This window comes from Tamandua tetradactyla, chromosome 8 (genome assembly GCF_023851605.1).
Source record: "Tamandua tetradactyla isolate mTamTet1 chromosome 8, mTamTet1.pri, whole genome shotgun sequence".
NCBI classification, from domain to species: domain Eukaryota; kingdom Metazoa; phylum Chordata; class Mammalia; order Pilosa; family Myrmecophagidae; genus Tamandua; species Tamandua tetradactyla.
In genome coordinates this window covers 50,193,428-50,213,460 of record NC_135334.1, presented here as the reverse complement: position 1 = coordinate 50,213,460, position 20,033 = coordinate 50,193,428, and the positions used below count along the sequence as shown (strand labels likewise).

The 20,033-nt window shown below is 42.6% G+C and overlaps 1 pseudogene; it reads right to left on the bottom strand.

The window, feature by feature from the left end:
* Nucleotides 1-3,983: 3,983 nt before the first annotated feature.
* Nucleotides 3,984-12,398, bottom strand: LOC143645089 (ribosomal L1 domain-containing protein 1 pseudogene; annotated as a pseudogene).
* Between the last annotated feature and the right edge of the window lie 7,635 nt (nucleotides 12,399-20,033).

The following is a 20,033-nucleotide window of genomic DNA, read 5'->3' as shown; positions in this document are numbered from 1 at the left end:
TCATAAGGAGCCTGTGGGTCCCTGAGAGTACTCTGATTTTATCACCAAAAGTGAAGTTGCTTCTGTTTACCTACTTCATTCATCTATGTTCTGAGATACTATTTACTTAAAAATTAACTTATTAAAGTATATTCTTTAGTTAGGTCATTAATTTTCCCCAAATCCATCCAGACAAACAACTTTCTATCCATAGCTGTGAGCATTTTGACTGTTATTTTCAGATGGGACACTGGGTTCTAGTCTTAGGCCAGGCATATAACCTCCATGGGTCTGAGTAACTTCACTGGTAGAACAAGAGGGTTGGTTAATTACTAAGGTTTCTTTCCATTCCAACAAAGTCTAAGTAGAGACAGAATGTGCTGGTCAGTGGCTGCGAATGCAGACTCCCTGAGAGCAGAGCCTTACATTCACTGCCTAGAATGGAGCTGGGCAAACAGTAGGTGCTCAATAAATATTTTTTTAATGAATGAACGCTCTTAACCTCTTACCTGGCAGAATCCAAAAATCTAGACAGGTGACCTGGAGGCAGTGGGTTGCTGGTGCATTTTTGTCCCCAGGCCCACACAGTCCCAGCCCAGAACCTGTGATATGGCGATGCTCACGGGTTGAGGTTTTAAATCACAGTGCAGGTGGTGGGCAGGCAGGAGTGGGGGTTGTCTCCATGTCCTGGGGTCATCAGCAATCCCAGGCTCCAAAAACCAGGAGCAAGATGCAGATATGTCAGGGGCACTCGAATGAGCTGTTTTTGTACCAGTGGAGGTACCGATCGCTACTTGTCTTAGATGTGAATAAAACGGCTCAGAGCAAGAGATGAGAGGTATGAGTGTTTTATTGGTATGTGTGTGTGTGTGTGTGTGTGTGTGTGTGTGTGTGTGTGTGTTGCTTTTGCCGTTGTAGACACTGCGTTGCAAGTGGAGCCTCCAGGACATGGGTGAGAGACACTGCAGCCTTTCCCTCTTTCTGAAAGCAGTGACTGCACTTTCCCTTTTCTACCACTAGGTGTCACAAGTGCCCACTATAAGGCTCTGTTATGGGACGCAAACGGGACATTTCTTTTTGTGTGTGAAAGAGATCAGAGCCGCCCTTTGCCCCCTGGTTGGTGAATACTCAGGACGGGTAAGGGTGGGGGCGGGCTAGAGGAAAATGCAGGGATCTGGAGGCAGGACGGAGCTTGGAGTCTTTTCTGCGGATAAGAGAGTGGTGAGCGCATACCGCCCTCCCTGGCGACGCCTTGGGCTGGGCCTGAAAGGGCGGTACAGCAGTTGTGAGGCCGCTGGGACACCTGCCTGACGCTGAGCACATCTTCTCCACCTGCAGCTTAAGTGGCCTCAGATGAGTCTAATGGCCCAGATTAAGAACCACTGGTTTGAGATGAGGCCATATTTCAAAGTGAATTGGGTAGGGGTTGGGCAAGAATACTTTGAATAAGAAAAGGTTTAGTAAATCCATGCATATGGACAAAATAGTAAGAGACTGCATTTTAGGAAACGCTTATTTTATTGGACCATTCTTCTCCATTAGGCTGTGAGTCTCAGAGTCTTTAGGCTTTGCATTCCCAGTGCTTGGTATAACCCCTGGGCCATGCGAGACACAGTAAATGCTGGAAGGAAGCAAGGGGTGATGTTGAAGGAAGGAATGAAAGGAAGGCAGATCTGTGTGGTCGGCAGCTTCTGTGATGGCCCCCAATGCCCTGGCGCTTTTGGTGTCCATACCCTCATTTAATTCTCTTCCTGGGAGTGTGGGCTGGACCCAGTGCTCACTTCCAATGAATAGAATATGGCAAAAGTGATGAGATGTCTCTTCCAAGGTTAGGCTACAAAAGGGCTGGCGCTTCAGTCTTGGGTACCCTTTCTTGCTCTCTCACTTTCTTGCTTTGATAGAAGCAAGTGACCAAGATGCTCTAAGGAGTGGCCCAGGTGACAAGGAGCTGATGCTGTTGCCATGTGACAGGGCTAGGGAGCAGGTCCCCCAGGCAAGCCTGAGCTTTTGAGATGATGAGCTCCAGCCAACATCTTTTTTTTCCGTTTTTAGTTGCCATGCACCTGCTCCCATTATCAACATTTTGCATGTGTGGCACCTTTGCTCCACCTTATGAGAGAATATTATTATAGTTGTACAATTAAATATATAATTGTACTATTAACTATAGTCCTTAGTTTACATTAGGGCTCACCGTTTGTGCTGTACAGTGGGGTGTTTTCTTTTTCTTTTTATTCTGGTAACATATATACCAGCTAAAATGTCCCTTTTTAACCTCACTAAGATATATGATTCAGTGGTGTTACTGTCAGCATGTTGTGCTGCCATCACCACCGTACATTACCTAGACTTTTCCATCACCCCAAACAGAAATTCTGCACCGATTATGCATTGACCCCCCGTTCACTACCCCCACTCCGGCCCCTGGAAACATGCATTATAGTTTCTGACTCTACAGATTTGCTTATTCTAATGTTTTCATATCAGTGAGGTCAAGTAATATTTGTCATTTGTGTCTGCTTTATTTCATTCAGCATAATGTCTTCAAGGTTCATCCCTGTTGTTGCATATCTAAGAACTTCATTGCTTTTCATTGCAAAATAATATTCCATTGTATATACCGAATATTGTTTATCCATTCATTTGTTGATGGACACTTGGGTTGCTTCCATATTCCGGCAATTAGTGAATAATGTCACTATGAACCTTGGTGTGCAAATATCATTCTGAGTCCCTGATTTCAATTCTTTTGGGTATATACCTAGAAGTGGGATTGTCAGTTCATACTATAATTTTATACTTAAGTTGCTGAGCAACCAGCAGACTATTTCCTAACAGACATATATACAACACTTCACTCAACCACAGAAATGACATTCTTCTCTAGTGCACATGGATTGTTCTTCAGGATAGACCATATGTTCATGTCACAAAACAAGTCTCAGTAAATTAAAAACATTGAACTAATACAATGAGTCTTCTCTGATCACAATGGAATGAAGCTAGAAATCCAGTTCACCATCATTTCCAGATGTTGAACTGGAAAACTCACAAATATGTGGAAATGAAAGGATGTACTTTTTTTCTTTCTTGCATTTTCCCACTATGTTAGCAAACTCACAGAAGAGCAATTGAAAAAAATAGATTTTACTTCATAGCACTGGTTCCTACATTTAGGAACATACATCAGAACTACCTGTGGAGATTCTTAGGAATATTAAGTCCATGCCTTCCTCCTGGAGAAGGGTGCAACAGGGGCCAGGTTTTGGGTATTTTAAAAAAAAGCTCTTTGGGTCGCCCCGATGCTTCCCTCTGTTCAAGTCACTGATTTTAGATTGACTGGGGCACTTTGGTTTTTTTGGTGGTGGTGGGGGCATTGCTTAGGGATCTGAGGAGCTTTTCTATTCCATGTACCAGGAGTAGCAAAGAACTTGGCCTCTGGTGTTTTGGAAACTGTCTTAGGTCTTTTTTTCCCAGTGAAGAGTTGATTTCTTTCTCTATCTTTTCTTTGATTCGTGACTTCTTTCCTAAGCCTTTACCTGGGGTCTCGGGCTCTGCAGTTCCAGTGTCTTTGAAGAGGAGAAGGGGCCCTTCTCCTCTTCACCAGAGATATGTTGGAACCAGGACTCTTTTTCTGAGATGTCTTTACTGTGGCACATTTTTGCATCTCTGTGATTTCTTTAGCAGGTGTTACGTCCTGGTACCAGGAGTGGAATCTCATCCTTAGATCCATCCTCCACTGTAAACAGGCCTTTCACTCTGCCTGGCTCCTGCTTCTCACATCCCAGGGGTTCCCCTCTGGGGAGCCAGAGCCCTTCCCTGGAGACCACTGAGTTCAGGAGGCGTCTGACCTTTAGTAAGGATGTGTCTTTTTCTTTTTCTAGCTTCTCACATTTCCCTTTTTCTTCACTTCTCCTTTTTTAATTTGTGCTGTTCTCTTTCTGTTTTTTTTTTTTTTTCATCTTTTTTTCTTCCCTTAAATGAAGAAAAGATTGGAGAACAACCTATTTCTTCGTTTTCAGGTATAAGAGTTTTGCACTCTCCCACTCTCAGGCAATTTTTCTGAAAACCCTTCTGCAACAGCAGTGAGAGTTTAAAGGATCTTCTGCAACTTCTTTCCAGCGTGACTTATGTGTAGTGTATTACAGGAACTGCTTTTAGAGATGTTTAAATTCTCTACCTATAGACAGTTCTACCTATAGATTCATTGATCTTTTCTGATAAATCCTTGGCCAGAAAGCATATAGATATTGTAACTTTCTTTCTGAGAAAGAAATCCTTCCCTACAATGGAAGGTAAAAGTGGCCAAATTCTTGCATCAGTAAGAAAAAAGTCAAAACTACTCAAGAGACAGAGTTTGGCTTCATAAGGTTTAAACTCCTTTTTTCAAATTTCAAAGGGGGAGAATCTGAGAAACGGTTTTGATTTTATGCTTGTTCAAAAGACTCCTATAGAATATTCCTTATTTTCAGGAGTTAAAATGGGTTCATCCATAGTAAATAAACAGAGTTCTGCTAAATCTGACCGAATGCCAAAACACAAAGACAATCTGATCCTCATTCCCTTACTTGGAATTTTCTATTGTACCACCATTAAGAAATTTTCTTTCTCATTCAATAGCAACTCAGCATTTTTCCTGGACTTGCGATTTGCCGGTAGATCTCCCACTGCCTTTCTAATCTGTGCTTTGTTCAGCAGCGACTGCTGCTCAGTGCGGTAGGGGTCTCTGAATAGAGACTGAGGCTGGGGTCCAAGCTAAGTCCTCCATGGCACTCTTGCCTTGTGCAGGTGCACGCGTGAATCACAGAGCTTCTTCTCCCCAAACAAAGCCCTTTTAAACAACCAATGGGTCAAAGAGGAAATGGCAAGGGAAATTATGAAATATCTTGGGTTAAATAAAATGAGAACACAACATACCATAATTTATGCAATGCAGCAAAGGCAGTGCTGAGAGGAAAATACATAGCTCTAAGTACTTACATTAAAAAAGAAGAAAGATCACCAATCAGAGAATTAGCCTCACAATTGAAGGATCTTGAAAAAGAAGAGCAACTAAACTCAAAGTGAGCAGAAGAAAGAAAATAACTTAGAGTGGAAATGAACGAAATAGAGAATAAACAAAACAATAGAGAGAATCAATAAAACCCAAAGGTAGATCTTAGAAATGGTCAATAAAATCGACAAACCCTTAGTTAGACTGATGAAGAGAAAAAGTGAGAGATTGCAAGTAACTAAAATCAGAAATGAAAGGGAGGACATTACTAACAACTCCACAGAAATAAAAGGCATTATACAAGAATACTATGAACAAGTATATCCCAACGAATAGATAATCTTATATGGACTTAAATAATTAAATTCCTAAAAATACACAAATTACATAAACAAATTCAAGAAGAAATGGAAGACTTCAACAGACCAATAACAGGTAAAGAGATCAAATCATAATCAAAAACCTCCAACAAAGAAAAGTCCAGGTCCAGATGGCTTCACTGGTAAACTTTCAGCAAACATTCCAAAAAGAATGAACACTCATTCTGCTCAAACTCTTCCAAAAAATTTAGATGGAGGGAACACCCCCTGACTCATTGTATGAGGCCAACATCACCCTAATACCAAAGCCAGATAAAGATACCACTAGAAAAGAAAATTACAGACCAATGTCTCTTATGAATATAGATACAAGAGTCTTCAACATAATACCAGCAAACCAAACCCAACAGCACATTAAAAGAATTATACACCATGATCAAAAGGGATTTATCAAGGGTGGTTCAATGTCAGGAAATCAATTAATGTAACATACCACATTAACAGAATGAAGAGGAAAAACTCACATGATCTTCTCAATTGACGCAGAAGAGGCATGTAACAAAATCCAGCACCCCTGCTTGACAAAAACACTTATAAAGCTGGGAATAGAAGGAAACTTTCACAATATGATAGAGATGAAACACCCACTGCTAACATCATACAGAATAGTGAAAGAATGAAAACCTTCCAAGATCAGGAATAAGACATGGACACTGCCACCACTGTTATTCAACAGTTTACTGGAAGTTCTAGTCAGAGCAACTAGGCAAGAAAAAGAAATAAAAGGCATCCAAATTGGAAAAGAAGAAGTAAAACTTCCCCATGTACAAATGACATGCTCCTATATATAGAAAATCCTGAAAAATCTGTAACAAAGCTCCTAAACTAAAAACAAATTTATCAAAGTGCTAGGGTTCAAGATCAACATGCAAAAATTAGTTCTGTTCTATATACTCGTAATGAGCAATCTGAAGAGAAAAATTAAGAAAATAATTTCCATTTACCAAAGCAACCAAACGGATCAAATATCTAGGAATAAATTTAACCAAGCACATACAACATTTAACGTGAAAGAATACAAAATATTGCTCAAAGAATTCAAAGACTTAAATAAATGGAAGGCTATTCCATGCTCATTGTTTAGAAGACTGATGTCAAGATGTCAGTTCTACCCAAAGTGATTTATAGATTCAATGCAATCTTGATCAAAATTCTGACAGCCTTCATTGCAGAAATGGAAAAGCCAATCATCAAATTTATAAGGAAGGACAAGGGGCCCTGAATAGCCAAAAACATCTTTAAAAAAAAAGAAAGAAGATAGAAGACTCACACTTCCCAGTTTAAAACTTTTACAAAGTTACAGTAGTAAAAATAGCATGCTACTGGCCCAAGGACACGTTTAAAGACCAACAGAATTGAATTAAGAGTTGAGAATTAGACCCTCCCATCTATGGCCAATTGATTTTTGACAAGGGAAAGAATAATCTCTTCAACAAATGGTACTGGGAAAACTAGATATCTGTTTGCAAAAGAATAAAGAGTGACCCCTATCTCACACCCTGCACAAAAATTAATTCACAATGGACCAGAAACCTAAAGATAAAAAACAGGACTATAAAATTCCTAGAAGAAAAACATAGGGAAGCATCTTCAGGGCCTAGTGTCAGGCAATGGTTTCTTAGACTTTACAACAAAAGCAAGAGCAACAAAGGAAAAAATAGATAAATAGGACTTCATCAAAATTAGGAAAAACTATTGTACATCAAAGGATTTCATCATGAAAGTTTAAAAGCAACCTACAGAATGGGAAAAAATATTTTGAAATGATATATCTGAAAAAAGGTTTAATACCCAGAAATTATAAAGAAATCTCACAACTTAACACAAAAAAGACAAGCAACTCAATTAAAAAATGGGCAAAAGACATGACTAGACATTAATACAAAGTAGACAAATGGATAAAAAAATACATAAAAAGATGTTTAACATCATTAGCCGTGGAAATGCAAATCAAACCCACAGCAAGACACTATTTCACACCCACTAGAATGGCAACTATTTTTAAAAAAATGAAAAATAACCAGTGCTGGAGAGGATGCGGTCAAACGGGAACACTCAGTCATTGTGGGTGGAAATGTAAAGTGGTCCAGCCGCTATCTTGATTGCAGTCTCATGAGAAACCCTGGGTCAGAGACACCCAGGAGGACACACCCAGATGCCTGGTTCACAGAAACTGTAAGATAATAAATGTTTTTGAGTTTAAATAGTTTGTTTACAATAATGTTGTTACGCACCAACGGATAAATAGTGTAGATTTGGGGCCCTGGGTGTTGGGTGCTGCTGTAACAAACACGTACAAGTGCAGGTATGGCTTTGGAACTAGGGAGTGGGCAGAGGCTGCAAGGATTTTGCACAGAATGTTGAAAAAGCCTAAATTGCCTTGAAAAGGCTTTTAGTGGAAATCTGTGCTTTGAGACCACAATTCTTAATTATTATACTTCAGCGCCACTCAGAAAAAGCAGATACTCTGGACATATGCCAGAGTCTTTATGCAAATTTCTGTGGTCCTCTTCAGCAATTAAAGAGAGGTTTTTATATTTTGCACAAGCATGCTATCATTGTAATTATTCAGCAGACATTTGAGCTCTTTCTGTGTGCCAGGTACCATGCGCAGCATTGGCAAGAAAAAACGTGAATAAAGTAATTTTTGCCCTTGAGAACATAGTCTACTCAAGTTGAATTTGTTTGTTTTTAGTTTTGTTTTAAGACTGGGCCCTAGGTTGAGAAAGCCTCTCTTCTGCAGGCCTTAAGTATTCATTTTCCTGATAGCATTGATCAGTCCAGAGGCTGATCTGATACGAGTTGAGTGTGCACACAGCAATTCTTTTCTTAGAAACTGTTTTCTCCCTCCTGGTGCAGTGGCTCCACAGTGTAAGCTCCAGCTCCAAATGACATGCTTCTGTGCACCTCATTTGACTCCAGTGTGGCTTATTCAAAGTGGAAAGAACACTGGATTATTATTTTTCTCCTTGAATACATAAACTTTTTTAAATTAATTTTTGCTTACTCTCTATACCGCCTAATAAAAACTGTGTCTTTCATCCTGACCTCCATCCTGGGTAACCGCTAATCTATTTTCTGCCTCTGCCTGTTGCTATCTCTTATAAGTGACATCATACAATATTTGCCATTATGTGTCTTGCTTATCTCACTCAGAATAATATTTTCAAGTTTCATTCATGTTGCAGCGTGCATCAAAATGTCATTCCTTTTTATGGCTAAATAATATTCCACTATATATATACCACAATGTACATGCCATATTTTGTTCATCTACATAAACCTAACCATCACATAAAGAAACTAAAACTCAAAGACCCAAAATAGAACAGCTAATATGTGATGGAGCTTGGACAAGAATTCAGATCTCTGAAGAATAAGGAACCCTGAACTAGTACCCTATGCTGGTTTGAAACTGTTACGTACGCCAGAAAAGCCATGCTCTTCTAATCCAATCCTGTGGGGGCAGACCTATTGTTGGTGGGACCTTTGATTAGGTTCTTTCCATGGAGGTGTGGTCCCACCCACTCAAGGTGGGCCTTAATCTGCTTAGTGGAGTCCTTAAAGAGGGAAACATTTTGGAGAAAGCTCAGATACAGACGTTTGGAAATGCAGAAGGAACATGCCCCAGGAGATGCCAAAAGTTGAGAGAATCGTTTGAGACCAGCCCAAGAGAGAAGGGCCAGCAGACATTGCCATATGCCTTCCCATGTGACAGAGAAACCCCACATGTGATCGGCCTTTCTTGAGTGATGCTTTAATTTGGGCATCGTTATGGCGTTAGAACCGTAAACTTGTAATCTTCTAAATCCACTTTGTAAAAGCCAATCCATTTCTAGGATATTGCATTCGGACAGCTTTAGCAAACCAAAACAACACCTTACTGTAAAATTGGGAAAGAAACTTCTGACTCAAAATACCACGGGGGTTAAATTAACGTATCTGAACAAACTGTAAGACATTATGAAAATAAAACTATGGGGCCAGATTGGGGAAAACCAGTGAAGATTTTCAAGTAGACCGTGAGCAGGCTTTGCAGAGAGGTCTTTGGTGGCATGTAAGGGCTGCGTGGAGCTGGGAGGGGCAGCCAGAAGGTGACAGCGGAGGTGATGAGAAGCACTGGCATTGGGGGGACTGAAGGGACGATAGTGAAAGAGGGGGGCACGGGGGAGCAGGTAGCAACAGTGGCTCTAAAGTTATAGGCTGATGGGATGTTAATGATGCCATTAACCAAAATGCGTAGTTAAACAACATTTATTGCATGCCCTTTTCAATAAATACCGAGGAGGCCAGGGAGGCTGGGAGGAAGGACACGGAAAGAAGGTGAGGGCGGGTCATACAGCCATAGGAAGGAACTTGGCATTTTTATTCAAGTGTAAAGAGAAGTCATTGGAAAATTCTGACCTGGGGGTAGGTTGGTTACTGTTGTGTGGAAAGTAGGTTGGAGGCAGGTGTGGTTAGAAGGGTGGAGAAGAATCAGAGGCTTTGACACTGGCCTGCAGGGTGGCCTAGCTGCCAGACGCACAGAAGTGGACGGATCTAGGCTATCTCCTTAGAAGTGGATGAAAGGGATCCAGCCGGTTTAGGGATGGATGTGAAAAATTCATCTCTAAAACATCAAGCAGCAAGCGCTGGAGGACTGGCTTGAGGTGTGGGGTGAGGAGGCTGGAGAGCATTTCTCAAAATAGCAGGGTTGGTTCTGCACGGGGGGCTGCCCTCTGCATTCTGGGGTTCGGGGCGCCACCCCCCCCCCCGCCCCCTTGCGCTGAGCCCCCGCCCTGCGCGTGCCCGCGCGCTAGTCCCCGCCCCTCTTCCGTCACAGCCCGCAGAACCCCGCCCTCAAAGGCGGAGCTGCCACAGCTACTGCTGCGGGGCAGGTTTCCCTCAATTGTGGGAAAGAAATTGTGAGTCCTCTGGACGCAGAATAAAATAAAGCCTTGATGTGGGGTTAAAAAAAAGAGAGCCAAGTTTGGTTCTGGCTCTTTTCTCCCAAATTCCTCAGTCCTCTCAGAGGCTCCCTGAACGTTGAGGAAGAAAACAATGAAGAACAGCTGTTGAGAAGGAATAGCGTGATGGAAGGTATTTCACAGAGTTTTCACTCAACAGAAAGCTTTTTTCCTTCGTTCCGGGAGCATTTTTTAAGCGCTGACTGCATGCGTGGTTCTATGTCAGGCACTACCAGGGCTGAAAAAGGGTAAAGAACACCCAGTCCCGTGTGCCTGTTGTCTAGGACGTGTAGAATAGTACCGCAAAGCGGGAGGCTTAAAACAACAGGAATTTATTGTCTCACAGTTCTGGAGGCTAGAAGCCCAGAGTCAAGGTGTGGCAGGCCACACTTCCTCTGAAACCTGTAGGGAAGTATCCTTCCTCGCCCCTTCCAGCTGCTTTTGGCTGGGTGCTGGCAGTCCCTGGTGCTTCCTGCTTGCAGAGGCATCTGCCTCCTCCTTCACACAGCCTTCTCCTCTGTGTCGGTCTATGTCTCTTCTCCCTTTTTTTATACGGACCCAGTCATACTAGATTAAGGGCCCACCTTACTCCACTATGACTTCATTTAAACTTGACTAATTCCATCTACAAAGGCTCTATTTCTAAATAAGGCCACGTTTCTGAGGTTTTAGGGGTTTTAGCACTTCCATGTATCTTTTTTATTGGAATGGGGGGTGGTGATCACAATTCAACCCAAAACATCCAACCTCAAACTGGTCTAATGAAGGGAAGAATATACATTTATTAGAAACTAATAGGGGCCCAAATGGGATAAAATACATAAATAAAGGTGAAGTAGATATAGACAGATAGAAGTAAATAAGAAATGAAGTCAACACTGCTCCAAGTATCCTTGAGATTATATACCTGATTTCTCCAACCCTAACCTCAGTCGTTCACCTCAGCCTCAAAAGTCTCTGTCTTTCTCCAAGAAGCATCATTTTGATTGAGAAAGGAGGTCTATAGTTTTGACTTTTTTCCAAGGCATAAGTGTGGACAGATAATGTGATCATGATTTTTTTCTCTGTAATGCTTAAAATTACTTACATGAAAGTCTTTACGAAGGCATAAAAATTAGATCACCTTTGATTATCGAATGAACAAATTGTCATGATGGAAAGATATGCAATTAGACATACTGAAAAGTCTATACCGTGGATTTTATAATATCATTTCCTGCTCTGTCAGCACCTTTCCTGCCTTGCCTTGGCCTGGCTACCAACATTGGCCTATTCTCTTTGAGAAAGGAGGCCCCAAGTGGTTTAATAGATTATACATCAATCCCTGTACTGAATTGGCTGATTCACAGAACTGTGGGCTGTTCATTTCTAACTTAAGACTTGCCTTATAACCACCCAATGATTTGGAATTCTTGGCCGTGGTTTATTGAAATAGTGCTGCTAAGAGATTTTTTAAAGATTTCCCCTGCTTTTATACTGACTGGTGTTTCAGACTTGGGGCTAACGAGTCTAAGAGGGTACTCAGAGATTTGTCCAAGGACTGAGAAGGGCTACTTCAGAAGGCAGAGGGAAGGAGTCCAATTGAGCAGATATTATACAACGAGGCTTCCCTGGGGGTTGCGGTTAGATCTTAAGATGTGTCTAACGCAGGGTGGGACACCTCTCTCACTGGACTCACATAGGTGAGAAGTGAGAGGAGGGGAGGGGTGGGATTGAAGTCTGGCTCTGGCCAGGCTTTCCCACTGGCTGTGGAACCTAAGGCAATTAATTAACCTCCAGGGATGCAATGTAAAATGAGAACAATCCTGATCTGCCATGTAGGGATGAAATAGGATACAGATGTGACAGCCCTTGGAAATAGGATCATAATAACGAACATTTACTTAGTGCTATCTATGAGCCAAGCATTATCTGTCCTCATTTAATCCTCATAGCATCCTGTGATGCAGCTATTATGATCACTATTTTACAGATGAAAAAGCTGAGCCACAGAGAGGGTTAAATAGCTCTTCGGGGTCACACAGCTAACCTGTCTCCAGGGTTAACAATCACACTCTGTATCTTAGAGCTCTTCTTAACCAGGAAGAGAGCATTGCTCATGGTCAAGAGGCTTTAGACTCAGACAAACCTGGGCCTGCCAGTTCTTGGCTCCGAGCTTTGGGAAAGTTAGTTGATGTCTCTGTGCCTCAGTTTCCTCATCTGTAAAATATGGATAATGATTCTATCTATATGGGAGGATTATCATTAAATAGTACATAGAAATGCTCTCACCATATCTGGTTATGCTAAATAAATCGTATTTTTAGATGTGACTCTGGCTAAGGTTCCCTTCATGGGTAGAGAAGGGAAAAGATGACGTACAGGAGTCGAAGATGACGAGGAGAGGTGTGTGTGGTAGACCCCACGAGAAGACCAGCCTTATTCTGTCTTCTCTTGATGGGGAAGGTAGGGCCTGGATGCCAGAAGGACCCTGTGGGCAGTAATGGAGGTGGGGACAGCCAGGGGCGACGGGAACGTTGGTGTTGGTGAAGCAGCAGGCAGCAGATTCTCAGGAACTCCAGCCGAGGGCTCATGGACAACCCCGATAGTCCTGGACACTGGATGAAGATCCTGTTCTCCCTTCTGACCATTTTCCAGATGAAATGATCCGTATCCTTGACAGCACTTTGGAAGAAGTCAATGAACAGACTGGTGGGATGCCCTTATGGAGAAGGATAGCTTTCTACTTTCTATCCGTGTCTTCTTCAGGATGCACGAGGCTTGTCTGGGATGGGGCTTTGGGGGCAATAATACAGATGTTCCAAAGGGGCATTATGGAGGGTTGGCTCTCCAAACCCAGGAACTACGTCAAACCTCTATAATAAAGAAGGCTTGCTATTGACATGAGTTTGGGGGCTAGGACAGAACAGGCCCTGGCAAATTATCTGGGCTGGAAAAGAAATTAGCTCCAGTTAAGTAATCATAGGGAGAACCTAGAGTGAAGCACTCAGATTTAAAATTCTGCTCCTGTGGCTGAGTTTCCCACTCACTGGCCTGGGAGGCAGATGCGTGCAACATTACCACGTGGCCCTTTGTGGACTAGTAATAGCCAGTCTCTGGGAAGAGGCTCCATCTGCTAACAGCATCTCTGCAGGGGTTCTGAACCCTGAGAGAGAGGAGGTTGGTGTGCTGGTTTGAATGTGTTATGCAGCCCAGAAAAGACCATGTTCTTTTAATTCAATTTTGTGGGTGCAGACCTATTGTGTGTGGGACATTTTGGTTAGCCTATTTCCATTGAGATATGACCCAGCCCATTCAAAGTGGGTCTCAAACCTTTACTGGAGACCTATATGAAAAGTATAAAAGATAGTAAAAGTCCAGAAAGCTTAGAGTGAAACACTCTGGAGATGCTAAGAAGGGTCCCATAGGGGCTGTGAGAGAAAGCCATTGAAACCAGCAGCTAAACCCAGGAGAGGACCAGTGGACCCTGGTGATGTGCCTTCCCATGTGAAAGAAGAACCCCAGATGTCATCAGCCTTTCTTCAGAGAATGTATCGTCCTGTTGATGCCTTAACTGGGACATTTTCATGGCCTTAGAACTAGAAATTTGTGATCTAATAAATCCCCATTGTAAAAGCAACCCACTTCTGCTATATTGCGTTCTTGCAGCTTTAGCAAACTGAAACAGGCAGTGATGTGTCCCACGGCTGAGGCTCCAGGACTGTAAGTCCCTGCCCTCTGCCCTGGGCGGTTTGCCCTTTTTGGCACCTGGATTCTACTGTCCTTGCCAGGGTCCTGCTTCCCTAATAGCCTGTCCTTTGACTAATTTTCCTATGGCTGGGACCCTTCACACCCAGATTTTAAAAACAAGTCTTAAGAGTCCAAAATACATTTTCTTCTATAAAAGTCAAAACCATCACAATATGTCTGTAACTCTTTCACTTGAGCTTTTCTTTTGACATTTTCACTTGAGTTTCAACTGAAAATTTATCTTTATTAGAAAACATGCTATTCTGGTAAGCTATAGCCTGTAGATAACTTCCAATAAAGTGAAAAATGAACTCTTTTAATTATGTAAATTTTTAAAAGCTAAATAATATATTCTAGATAGTGTGTAATAATAGACATACTCCGGTATTTGAGACTCAGAATGCAGTGGGTTCTGAGGGAAGGGAAAGGCCTTTCTATTCACACACCAAGCTATTAGGTTGGGCTCAAAGGGAAACAACTGAGACAGTGACTCTCTAGGTGATTTTTCCTTGAAGGGAAAAGTTCAGAAAAGGCAAGATCATGCAACCAGTAGGGGAGACAATTGATCTGCTCTGACCCTGTGCAGGGCAGCTTCGCCTGGGGACCATTTGTCGGGTCTCTCCTGTGGACACACACTGGGACACCCACGCCCGACCGCCCCAAAGCTTTATTTTTACTCTTTTGTGTTGACTATTCTTCGCTTCAGGAAAAGATGAGGGCAGCTGCACAATGCTAGGCAGTGGTATATCTTTTAAGTGATCTATAAACACATCTCATTACAAAGCTGGAAGAAGGAACAGCTGGACTCTCATGCCATTTCTCCCAGAGTTCACTCTGCCAGACATCATCGAGCTGCCCTATCCTTTTCTTGAGGTGAAGAATAGTCCAGAGATTCTAATATTGCCCAATAGAAGAACAAAGCTGAACCAGGTTTTGGATTCAGGTGGTCTAGGTTCCAATCCTAACTCTGAGACCCACCAGCTGTGCAGCCTTGGACAGGTTTCTTAACCTCTCTGAATCTTAGTTTCTTCACAGTACACAATAATAGTATCCACCCCAGAGAGAAGTTGTGAGGAGTAGATGAAATGACCCATGTGTCTAGCACATAGTAACCACTCAATATTAACTGTGGCTCTTACTTATGCTATTATTTTAAAAGCAAGTAGGCGTATTAATCACCTTGCAAGCTGATTACTGAAAGAAAGCTTTGGTTATATTGTTTCTACATTCCATACTGAGGGAGGAAAAAGACATCCTACATTTAATAAAAGAAATGGACTGTGTTAGACAGCTGGGTCCCAGGCTCACTGTGGCTGCTCATCAGCCACCGGCCTTGTCAGGTAACTTATTTCTGAGAGTCTGTTTCCTTCTGTTCCAGCTGTACTGATTAGACCTGCCTTTCTCCAGAGCTGTTCAGAGGTGACATGAGACAGTCTGTGTGAAAGTGGTTTAGAAAAGGTCCCAGGTACTACCTGGATGAAAGCCATTAGGGGTGGGATGGGGAAAGCGGAGCTTCTGTGGGTAGTTTTTGACTGGAGTTTGAGCTTGAAATTAGGTTTAAGGAAAACCACTTCTACTTATTTTTGTAACCTGAGGACACTCTGTAGGCATTGAAATGTTGCTTTATTTTGTTAAGAAACCAGCTAGGAATCTTTAACTTTGTTTTGCTCTCTCTTCTCTTCTCCTGATTGGCAGCAACAATTAGTTTCCCCTATTATGAAAATAATTATTTTAATTAAGAAGGCATCACCCTAATGCATTGAAAGTAATCACCATTCTTCTCTACACTTGGATGGCAAAACACGGATTGTGTTCTGCCATAAGCATGCTGCCTGCCGTGGAAGGGAAGCCTGCAACCCCCCACGGCAGGGTGTAGTTGTCAAACCCCATGCTTAGGATCGAGTCCAGACACCTAAGTGTAGCCCCTCCTGGATGCCTGCCCTGCCCACTTCTCCAGCCCAATCTCTAGTCTCTGAGCTCACTCCTTCTGGGACGTCTTCCCAGCCCCTTGAATGTGGCACCCTGCACCACTCTGTCACCTCCAGTAGCACAGTTTAAACCTGCGCACCATCTGGACTTCTCTCTCCGCATTTACATTATTTTGTCTTGTTGCAGACAAAGCAGATTTTCTCTTGGCTTTGGATGTCTGAGGATGTCTGGGCATTCTAGCCCTCCCCAGCAACGACTCTTTTTCTTTTGGACTTCTTAAGGCACTGTGGGGTCGATGGCAGCGCTGACTTCTTAGGCAGGCACATAGTCCAATTCCTGGTGCCCAAGAGTGTGGGGTGCACTGTGTGGAGGTATGCAAGGCAGATGAGCACGTTCCAGGGCAGCGCAGGGCAAATTCCCCTCGTCTCATGGTTGATTAACCAAATGTGTGTTATTAGGGTGTGTGGCTGGAGTGGGGCATCTTACACTGTATCCACCTCGCTTACTGCTATGAAGGCGGCTGAAGGCCAGAGAAGTGTCACAACACCTTTGCTACAAGTGCATGTGAGGGCTGGGGAAACACGGGGGCCACTTCCTCCGGAAAACACTCAATACTCACGCTGTCCAGCCGTGTCCTTCTCTCTTCCCTGCTGCTCTCCTACCTACCTCCTGGCCGTTCCTCCTCCCTCCTTGGAGATTTGCCTCCTGACTCAATTTTCCTTTCCTCCTACGACCTGTCATAGCCACCCTCTGGCTTCTCTGTTCTTGACCTTCTCCCTTCCAACCACCTTTTCCCACCTTCCTCCAGGGACTCACAGTCATCGTCGCCCCCAAGCCTTTGCCTCAACAGAACCTGCACCCCTTAGAGATCGGTTTCAGCCAACTCACTCTCTCAATACCACAGCATATATATATATTTAAATCACTCTTCTCAGTTCTTTGAGTTCACAAGACCTCCAGTCTGTAGATCCTACCTCTTTCTCATGTGTTCTCTTTCCCCTTCTGTTTTCTCATCCCTCCTCATTTCACTTAGATTTCAGGGTCCATCTTATCATCATGTTCGTGCACTTTCTTCTTTTATTTGCAAGAAGAAAGACTGGCAAGCCCCAACCCTGACAGCGGTTCACTCGGCCTCCTCCGTGCCTGCCCTAAATTGCCCCAAATTGCTGATTAACCATCACCTGACCGGGCTGAGCACTTCCATGGCGAGTCCTGACCTCAAGCAGCACACGGACGCCAGCTCCAGACAAACCTGCTGCTCTTTCCCAGCTAGTTTACCACTTTCTGAAATAACATTTCTTACCTTCTTCTCTCTTCAAACCTCCCACATTCTCTGCCCCTTAATCCCAGCACATAAGGGACCTGCAAACTCTCTGAGAATACAGAAGCCAGAGAGGAACCCTCTCATCTCCTCAAACCAATCTGGAAACATGTCTGAATTTCCCTCAGCATCTGTTTCCTTTCTGCTGTGGGGGAGAAAGTCTCCCTTTTGCTAACAAAATATTTCTTTCTTGGGCTCTGGATATCATCCTTTCCCTCTCAAGGTATTTTTCCTTCAATTATCCCCTCCTTGTTCTGCATCATCATCCCTCCCTCACCACTGAATCTTTTCTTTACTTTCCTTTTTTTTGGGGGGGGGAGAGAGGGAGAAGGTTGGTGTAATTTATATAAAACAACACGAATACAAATAACATCCCAGAAATTTGCTCTGTGCTCCTTTGCAGTCTGTCCCCACCTTCATAGGTGGCCATTGTTCTAATTTCTATCATCATATATCAGGTTTGCCTGTTTCACACTTCATAGAAACATAATCCCATAGTATGTACTCTTTTGTATCTGACTTTTTTGGTTCAGCCTACTTTTGAGATTAATCCATGTTATTGTGCACATCACCAGTTTTTATTGCTGAATAGTATTCCTCTGTATGGATATACCACAATTTGCTTATCCATTTATTCACTGATGACATTTAAGTTGTTTCTAGTTTGGGGCTACTATGACTAAGGCTGCTTTAGACATTTTGCATGCATCAGTCATTTTGTGGACATACGTTTTCACATTCATTACTGTTGGATAATGTTCTCATTTGCTGGCTGCCAGAATGCAACATACCAGAAACAGAAGGCTTTTAAGAAGGGGGATTTAATAAGTTTCAAGTTAACAGTTTTTAGGCTGTGGAAATGTCCCAATTAAAGCAAGTCTATAGAAATGTCCGATCTAAGGCATCCCGGGAAAGACCTTCGTTCAAGAAGGCCGATGAAGTTCAGGGTTTCTCTCTCAGATGGAAAGGCACATGGCAAACATGGTCAGGGGTTCTCTCTTGGCTGGAAGGGCACATGGCGAACATGGCATCATCTGCTAGCGTCCTCTCCAGCTCACCAGGAGGCATTTTCCTTCTTCATCTCCAAAAGTCACTGGCTGGTGGACTCTGCTTTGTTGTGCTGCAGCATTGTCTGATCTGTCAGATTCTCGTGGCTTTCTCTCTGTCGTGGCTCTGTCATTCTTCTCTGCTCTCTCTGAATCTCCCATTCTTCAAAATATTTCCTCTTTTATAGGATTCCAGTAAAATAATCAAGATCCACCCGAATGGGTGGAGACATGTCTCCACCTAATCCATCTTAACAACCACTCTTGATTGAGTCACATCCCCAGGGAGATGATCTAATTACAGTTTCAAACATACAATACTGAATAGGGATTAGAATAAACAGCTGCCTTTACAAAATGAGATTAAGATTAAAACATGGCTTTTCTAGAGTACATACATCCTTTCAAACCAGCACAGATAAGTACCTGGAAATGGAATTGCTGATCATAAGATAGGTATAATTAAACTTTTTATAGAAACTGTCAAACATTTCTTGAAAGTGGCTGCTCTATTTTGTATTCTCATAATGGCCATGTATGAGATTAACTGCTCCACAATTGCATCAGATTTAGGATGTTAGTGAAATATATTTAGGACAGTGCTTGGCATAAAACTGGGGCTTGTTTTGTTTGAATTGTCTCTCCTAAAAGATATGTCTGAGTCCTAACTCCCAATCTTGTGAATGTGATCCTGTTTGGAAATAGAACCTTTGAAAATATTGTTAGTTAAGACGAGACCAAACTAGAATAGGGTGGGCCCTTATTCAGTAGCACTGGTTTCATTTTAAGGACAAGAAATTTGGACACAGACATAGAGAGAAAGCAGCACGTGATGGTTGCGGAGTCTGAGTTTTATGCCTTAAGCCATGGATTGTTAAGCTGCTGCCAAACCCTACAGACTTCAGAGGAAGCTTGGCCCCGCCACACCTCCATCTCAGACTTCTAGCCTCCAGAACTGCAAGGCAATAAATTACTGTTGTTTTAAGCCCTCTAGTTTGTGGTACTTTATGGTAGTCCCAACAAACTAAGACAGTCCTCAAAAGATGTTAGCTATTATTATCTGAATGCAGTATAATAGAAATGGATTGGCTTTTTCAGCAGGGGTTTATTAGGTTACAAATTTATAGTTCTAAGCGTATGAAAAATGTCCACATTAAGGCTACCCTTAATAAGAGGATACCCTCACTCAAGAAAAGCTGCTGGCTTCAGGGGTTTCTCTGTCACATGAGAAGGCAATGGTAATATCTGCTGGCCCATCTCTTCTGGGTTGGTTTCTCTAAACACCTGTGGGTTCTCTCTTAGCTTCTCTGAGGCAAATTCTGAATTTCATCTCTTAGCTTAGCATCTCCTGGGGCAGTCTTGGTTTCTAAGCATCTGTGCTTTCTCCAAAAGGTCTCTGTTGTGGGGCTCCAGTAAGAGGATTAAGACCCACCTTGAAGAGGCAGGGTCACATCTCCATGGAAACAACCTAATCAAAGGGTTCTAGCCAAGAATAGGTCTGCCCGCATGAGATTGGATTAAAGAAACATAACTTTTCTGGGGAACGTAACTGTTTCAAATCAGCAGAGTATATGCTCATTTTCTATAAAGGGCACCTGATTGTTCCTTCTCTCCTATAATTCTGCTTCACACTTTTTGTCTGAATCCCTCCAAAAACCACATTATAATAACCACCAGTACTGGCCACACATCTTTACAGCATTATTATCT